The 7,951-nt window shown below is 38.1% G+C and overlaps 1 pseudogene; it reads left to right on the forward strand.

Moving 5' to 3' along the window:
- The first annotated feature begins 354 nt into the window (after positions 1-354).
- Positions 355-1,066, forward strand: LOC120591430 (GTP-binding nuclear protein Ran-like; annotated as a pseudogene).
- Positions 1,067-7,951: the final 6,885 nt, after the last annotated feature.

A 7,951-nucleotide genomic window follows, 5' to 3' on the forward strand; every position in this document is an offset into this window, starting at 1 on the left:
TCTTTATAGTTCCTTTCAAAGGCCCATGAATCCACATCTATTTCAATGACGCAGATGTCTTCATACCTTCTCTGCTGCCACCTGGCTTCCTTTAAAGGAAGAAGCATGGAATACGAAGTCAGGCAAACTCTAAGTGACAATTCCCTTTAAATGTCATTCAACTATTATTTCTTGAATGAATTAGAACTGAATCGTTTCTGTCATTCCCACTCCTTTTTGCTTAGAATCAGAATATAGTTGTATTTAAAATATACATATATATATATACATATTGATCCATATTGACCTAATTATTGCTGAATTAGGACTCACTTGAACTACCTTAATTAAAACTATATATACGGGGACGAATGGAGATAATTCTGGAAGTAACATCACAATGGCTGCCCAAAAAGAGCCCCACGTTCTGTTCAAACTCATATTAGTTGGTGATGGTGGGACTAGAAAATGTACATTTGTGAAACATCATCTTACTGGTGAATTTGAGAAGTATGTAGCTACCTGGGGTGTTGAGGTCCATCTCTTTGTGTTCCATACCAACAGAGGACCTATTAAGTTTAATGTATGGGACGCAGCTGGTCAAGAGAAATTCGATGGACTGAGAGATGGCTATTACATCCAAGCATTTGTGCCATTATAATGTTTGATGTAACTTCGAGAGTTACCTACAAAAATGTGCCTAACTGGCATAGAGACCTGGTACAAGTATATGAAAACATCCTCATTGTGTTGTGTGGCAACAAAGTGAATGTTAAGGACAAAAAAGTTAAGGCGAAATCAATTGTCTTCCACCGAAAGAAGAATCTTCAGTACTATGACATTTCTGCCAAAAGTGACTACAACTCTGAAAGCCCTTCCTCTGACTTTCTGGAAAACTAATCGGAGACCCTAACTTGGAATTTGCTGCCATACCTGGTCTTGCACTGCAGAGGCTGTCATGGACCCAGCTTTGGCAACACAGTATGAGCATGATCTAGAAGTTGCCCGGACAACTGCTCTCTTGGATACAGATGATGACCTGTGGAAAGTGAAGCTGGAGCCCAGCATCAGAAGTCTGGTTTTATAGGCAATTGTCCAGTGATGTCAGTGGTGCAGCATGTTTGCCATTTTATTATATAGCTAGGCAGAACATGTGCTTAATCTGTGAGATGCTGAAGGAGATGATGGGCTTCAGAGTGAATGTGACAGTTAAAAAAATACCTTCATTTTTGTGGATCTGCATATTTAGCTGTATTGGAAGACAGTTGTTCCCTAACTGAGTTTCAAAATGACTGCTACAGTCACATCACAATGTTCAGTGGTGAAATCTTGTTTGTTTCTGTCATTCTCATTCTTTTTCATTTAGAATCAGAATAAAGTTGTGTTTCAAATATATCAATACACACATGTACATACATACATACATATTGACTCATATAACTAAAAAGTCCAATGAATGACTCTGTTTGACCTAGAGGTTCAAAAAGTATCATTAGGACTCTCACTCTCCCTCTCTCTTTCTTTAGCTTTCATCTCTGCTCTTCCCTGTTACCTGCATTCTCGGCACTCTCTCTCTCCCAAAGATACTGTCAAGATTATAGTGTTCTTACTGCTCCTGATGTGAGAACAGACCTCTTTCTTATCAAACATTCATATCCATCCTTGCAAAATGGTCTCTGACTGCCTGATTGGCTCATGTGCCTTTCCTGGATAATCATAGTCACCAAGAAGGTGGTCCTGTGAATGATGGCCCACCAACTAGCGGACGAGCAGTCCCCAAAGGAAAGATGCTTGTGTTGTGTTGTCGTTTGGGCAGACCAAACATCCACAGATGTCCGCCTCACCTCTTGCCTGCCATGTGTTACTACAACCCTTACAACCCTGAGAATTGTTATAGGGGAAGACACTAAGGCTCAGAGAGTTTAAGTTACTTGGAAAAGCCCCACAACCTGCAAGACGCCAAGGCAGCATTAGTAACCTGGTCTGTCTATGTTAAAGTTGAGCTCTTTCCACTATGCCACACACTGCCATTCGATTATACTGCTGTTGCTTCAAACCCGCCATAGCACCAAGTAAGCTCATCCTTTTTTCTACAATGATGTCTAAAGTCTGAAGTCTCCAAAACTTACTGCCATTTCCTCAGTCTCCCAAATGTGAAAATTTGCTGTCTTTTTCAATTGATTCAGTCTTTTCTTTCATCCTCATGGCCAGTCCTTGTTAATCTCTTCCTTCTTCCCATTCCTTTTCTTACCTGCTATCTGCGTACCTGTTCATGGGCTGATGATCACCTGACATTTGGATTACTATGCTATCTATTCCCCACCTCAGTCCATCCTGTACACAACCACACATTAAATTCCCTAAAATACAAGATTTATTTTTTTTCCAATTTTTTTTAAATTCTTTAGGGTAACGTTGGTTAATAACATTATATAAATTTCAGGTGTACGACTTTATAATACAATATCCGTATACTCCATTGTGTTCTCACCATCCAAAGTCTAGTCTCCTTCTGTCACCATATATTTGACCCCTTTTACTCTCTTAGTCCTCCCTGTCCCTACTTCCCCTCTGGTAACCACTATTCTGTTATCTGAAACTATGAACTTGTTTGAGGTTTTCTGTTTATTCATTTGTTGCTTTTTGTTTCACACAGGATTTCTTTAAGTTATGATTCTTTCTGCTTAAACATGTGTATTAGTTTGTGCTAGCAGAATAATGCATAGCAGCAGAGCAGAGCACTCCAAAACTCAGGGGCTTAAAACATGGCTATTTATTATGGGCCGGCGTTTATGTATCCACTAGATTTTGGCTGACCTGGGCCAGCTGGAGGCTCTGCTTCCAGCTGGGGCAGCTTTGTTTCTCGCTGCAGGTCTATGGGGCAGCTCCGCTTCTTGGGTCTGTCTGCTCCTCTTAAGGGCTTTGCTCTTCCATGGCGATGGCAGAAACATGTGAGACCTCTCATGTCCTACAGCTGGAACACAGTCGTAGGCTAAGCTCCAGGTCAAGGGACAAGGGAATATATTCTACCACACGGAGCCTAGAGAAGGATGTGGATCAAGAGACAGGGGAAGAACTGGAGTCGTCAGCTAAATCTACCACACAGAGTCAAGTTGTCTCCACTGCCTACATTTCAAAATCTTCTATGGTCTGGTCTCACTCCATTCACTCTACCCAAGTCCCTCACGTTAGGCTGTTCATCTGGGATACAGTTCATGGACCTTGAAAATCTTACAGAAGCCAGACAAGATTAGGCAATTTCAGACAGCAAACTGTGTTCCAACTGCAGGCCACACTTAGCCTGCCCCCTGCTTTCCCACCACACAAAAAAAGAGAAAGGAATTTTATGGGCCCACTAGTTTTTACAAAATAAACAAATGTTAACAAAATTTCCTCTAGGAAGTAAACTAAGCCAGAGATCTTCTTATGGTTTTATTTTAAGCTTTTTTTTTTTTTTGGACCAAAAAAAATATTTTCTCAGTAAACAATGGCAGCAGTTTATTTTTGTTGGATTGGCTTAAATCCTCCCCTGCTTGCTTTTTGTGGATTGAGAGACTGACTACAGAAATGAGAAAGAGAGAGTTTTTTAAATTCTTTTTTTGTGTGTGGTTTCTCTGGCTGAAAAATAAAAGCTCTGCATTCTTTCTGTATTCAGTACACTTCAAAGTTATAAAAATTTAGATAAAGTACATCAGGGTTATGGTTGTTCTAGATTTCAGCCTATTTATAACTTTCTCATATTTCACATTTATTTGACCTCAGGTTAAAGGAATGCTTTTGAATGTATCATGATTTGATCCTAGCAATGGATGTAGCAAAAATACTTGGGTCAATAAGTTAAATTAAAAGGATTAAAATAAAATAATAAGAAGAAAAAGAAGCAGTAAAAACTAGATTTTGCAAACTTTAAGCTCAAGCCTGTATGACAATAGGAAAATTTCCTAGCTTTATTCCTATGAAAAGTTTATGTCGTGAAATATATTTTTCAAAGTTTACCAGAGTGAAAAACTTGAATTAAAAAAGACCAATTTCCCAATACTCTTAACTCATTTTCATAGCTTACATAGGGCTACTATTGGATTTGTCTTTACTATTCCTACATATGTATTTGGTTTCTTTTCTTGTCCATCAAAGTCTAAATATTTTCATGTGTGTTGTAGATTTTCAACACGGTATTACCTAAAATATATGTTTCAGTGACTTATTGAGAGGAAAAAGCAAGTTATAAAACAGTATGTATATAAGATGTTATTTTTGTTGATAAATATATGAATATGTGTATCTATTTATATGTGTATCAATCATCTATCTACCTATGGAGAGAGGAAAAGAGATATATACACACATAAACATATATACACACAGAATAATGCATAAGAACATGTCTATAAGGAAGATATCAGAATATTAACAATTACCTTTGAGTGTTAACTTCTCCCCTATGCTCCCATTGACTTATTTTCTTATGTTTCAGTTTGTCTGTAATGAACATGTATTATTACCTATGTAATACTAAATGGGATTTTAAAAAGAGAAAGATATTTAATAGTTTGGCCTTTTCATCTGAGGAATTCTAAAACTCTTCTAATTTTAAGGAAACTAATGACAAAACCTTTAGTAGGGGCCTCATTTGAACATATAATTGGAAATTATATGGCTAGCTATATTGTTTCACTAGGCAGAAAATTCAAATGAAGAAAATTAAAGATGAGAAGGGGTGAGTCTGAATCCCAGCAATGGTTTTCTTCATCTGGCTGGTCCTAACGGATCCCTTGAGTAGAACACGAAGTACAGTGGTGCCTAGAGTTCCCTCTGAGTTTGGCTCGTGTATTAGAATTTCATCTGCAATGTACAGAGGGAAGTAGTAATAAGACCAAGGGTCAGGCAGATCTTGCTAAGTGAGATATTAACTTAGGCTTAGAAATTTGTTCTTGTGCAACAATACTTCAAAAAAAATAATGTCATTCATTGCGATATTATGGATAAGAAACAATACTAACAATATGCATAAGTTTAGAATTTGGCAGATGGCATTGTACTTCTCATAAATCAAAAGAAATTGCAGCTCTAATTAAAATTAATCTCTATTTGTGTTTCCAAATGTAGTCTACTAAAATTTAGATACCTGAGAACATTTCGCCGTAGAAATTATGATAGTTTATGAACAAGCAATCCCACAACTGGTTTTAAGAATGTACTGTGTCTTAGTTCCTATTAGTTCCTACTGTGTATTAGTTGTTATGAATACAAAGACGGATGAAGAAATGAACTTTGCATGCAGGGAGTTTGGCTTATCACAGCAACGAGTTCAGGATTTGCTGTGTCCTTTTATTTTAAATAATTCTTAGAACAACAAACAAAAATGAGGAACGATGATGAGAGAATTTCAGCCACATGAATGATTATGAGACTGTTTTGTAGATGGACCTTGTTGCCACCCTGGATCAAGACCATTTACACCATTGTGGGCAGCAGGGTAAAGGGTTAGCAAATAGAGATTAAAGAGTAGCTCAGAGCAATTAAATCACATAAAGTCCCAAATGCCTGGTTTATCAGGCTGAATCCAAGTTTGGATCCTGCCGCTAAAAAAATAAAAATAAAAAGAGATGCACGTTACTTACAAGCAAACCTGAGGGCATGCCATCTATTATCAGCAATAAACAGATTTGATTCTTTTGTAAACGAGATTGTCAGGGCCCAAGGGATTTGTCAGCACTCAGATAATCCTCGAATCATCTGTCTGCCCTATGATGGTAACAGAAAATTGTCAGTAATAAGGCTGGTTAACAATTTTCTTGTCCGGTGCATTAAAGATTATTCCACAAAACCCAGAGGGTCTTAACCAACCAGCTTTCGTTACATGGTTAAACACTACACGTCTTATCAAGTCTCACATCCACAGAGGCTGTGAAGACTGTCAACGGTGCAAGTCACTGGGACCGCACTCTGTGAAATACAGGCTGGAACTTCAGGAGTTTTAAACCCAATATGGTACAGAACTCTGCGGCCACAAAGATGCCAAAATGCATATGGTATCTCACTCCCCACATACAAAGACAGCACAGGGAGTGTTCTGGGTCAGGTCGTGTTAGGGACCCACAGCTTCATGAAGGTGAGACTGTGGTTTCTCTTTGCTTTGACTTATTGTTCATGTGATTTAAATTTAGTGTTTTGAATAAGTAATACATATATGTGGTTCAAAAAAATTTTTAATTGCAAAAGAGATATAGTAAATATTTTTCCCATCTCTTTCTCTACTTGCTCTGTTCTTACCTCCCCCACCAAGTAATCCCTGTCATAAGTAGTATTATTTTATCCTTTCAGAGTTTTAAAATAATTGACTATAAGAATATAAAAAACACATTTTTATTTTACTTTTTTACACAAAATATGGACTATAATACCACTGTTCTGGGCCTTGTTTTTCCTCCCTAACAATATATCTTCTATTATACACAATAAAATGGTTTCTATATTTGTATGTGGAAATCATCTTTATTCTTCTTGCATAATTTTCTGTTTTATTTATCATACTTTAGAAAATTGGTCCCGTATTGATGGACATTTTGATTAACTTTCCAATATTTTGCGATTACAAACACTGATGCACTGAATAACCTTGCACATGAGTTCTTTCACATGTCATTACTATTGACTTTTCATAGGGCTGCCTGGTAGTGACCAAGATAAGGCCTCTTCCCCTGGCTCTGTTAGTTAGGAACCAGAATTCCTAATAGATTCTTACAGTCGGCAAACGTCCTCTTTTATTTCCCCAATACATGAATAGTCAAGGGATCATTTCTGAAGCCTGGCTGTAATTCCTTTGCCTCCTTCACCCTCATCCTCATCCTTACATGTCTCCTTAACTTCCTCCTGTAACAACTAGCAACTTGGGACTGGTTGCCTTTTTTTTTTTTTTAATCTCATCATTTAAAATTGCATTTGGATTGCTATCATTTATTTCTTCTGAGAGGTAGGATAATGTTGCTGAATGATTTCTTGCATCTTCTTAACAAGTCAAGGTCTCAGTCATTCACTCAACAAGTAAATTATTACTACAACCTTTGTGTTTTAAAACAACACGGCTTTATTATCTTAAGATTCTGGAGGTCAGAAGTGAGAAATAGCTTTCATGGGGATAAAAGCAAGGTGTCTGCAGGAACGCGTTCATTCTGGAGGCTGGAGGGAGGAAGTTGTTTCCTTACCTTTTCCAGCTTCTAGAGGCTGCCTGCATTCCTTGATTGGTGGCCCTTTATCACTCTAACCATGATTCCATGTCACATCTTGTTCTTCCTACTCTCACTCTCTTGTTTCCCTCACCCAAAGACCCCACCAGTGACTTGAGCCCTCTCAGATAATCTGTTATGGCGCGAACAATTCTGAGACCCACGGAGCCAAACGAGATTAATGATGAGCCTTTATTAGCCGATCGGCAACTGACTCTCTACCACGCAGGGCTAGAGGAGATCAGCTCCTTTCAGAGGAGGCAGCTGATAAAGCTTAGGGCCATATCCTGGTGGTCTCCTGAACAAGCAAGCAGATCACAGAAGTGGAAGTTGGCTGTTAGCATATCTTTGCCCGGAACAACACCCTTAATTAACAAGTAAATAAATGGATTACAGAAGCAGACATTGGCCGTCTTCATATCTTATACAATACACTTCCTAAACCACACACAAGCAAGTAGGACAACTTCTGGTATCTAAAGATATTTCTTCCCTGTAGCTGACTTAGCTAGTTGGCTCACTTGAAAATTTTCCACCCTTAACAAATCTAGGATAATTTCCTATCTCAATATTTAATCACACCTGCACGTACCATATTCATAGGTTCTAGGGATTAATACCTGGACATCTTGGGGGACTGTTGCTCAGCCCGCCACAAAAGTGATTAAAAAGCAGCAGCTGGGGCGCAAGATAATTATTAACATACAACATGAATTAAAATAACAGGGGGAATTATGTAAAGAATA

The sequence above is a fragment of the Pteropus medius genome, unplaced genomic scaffold, assembly GCF_902729225.1.
Source record: "Pteropus medius unplaced genomic scaffold, Ma_sr-lr_union100, whole genome shotgun sequence".
NCBI classification, from domain to species: domain Eukaryota; kingdom Metazoa; phylum Chordata; class Mammalia; order Chiroptera; family Pteropodidae; genus Pteropus; species Pteropus medius.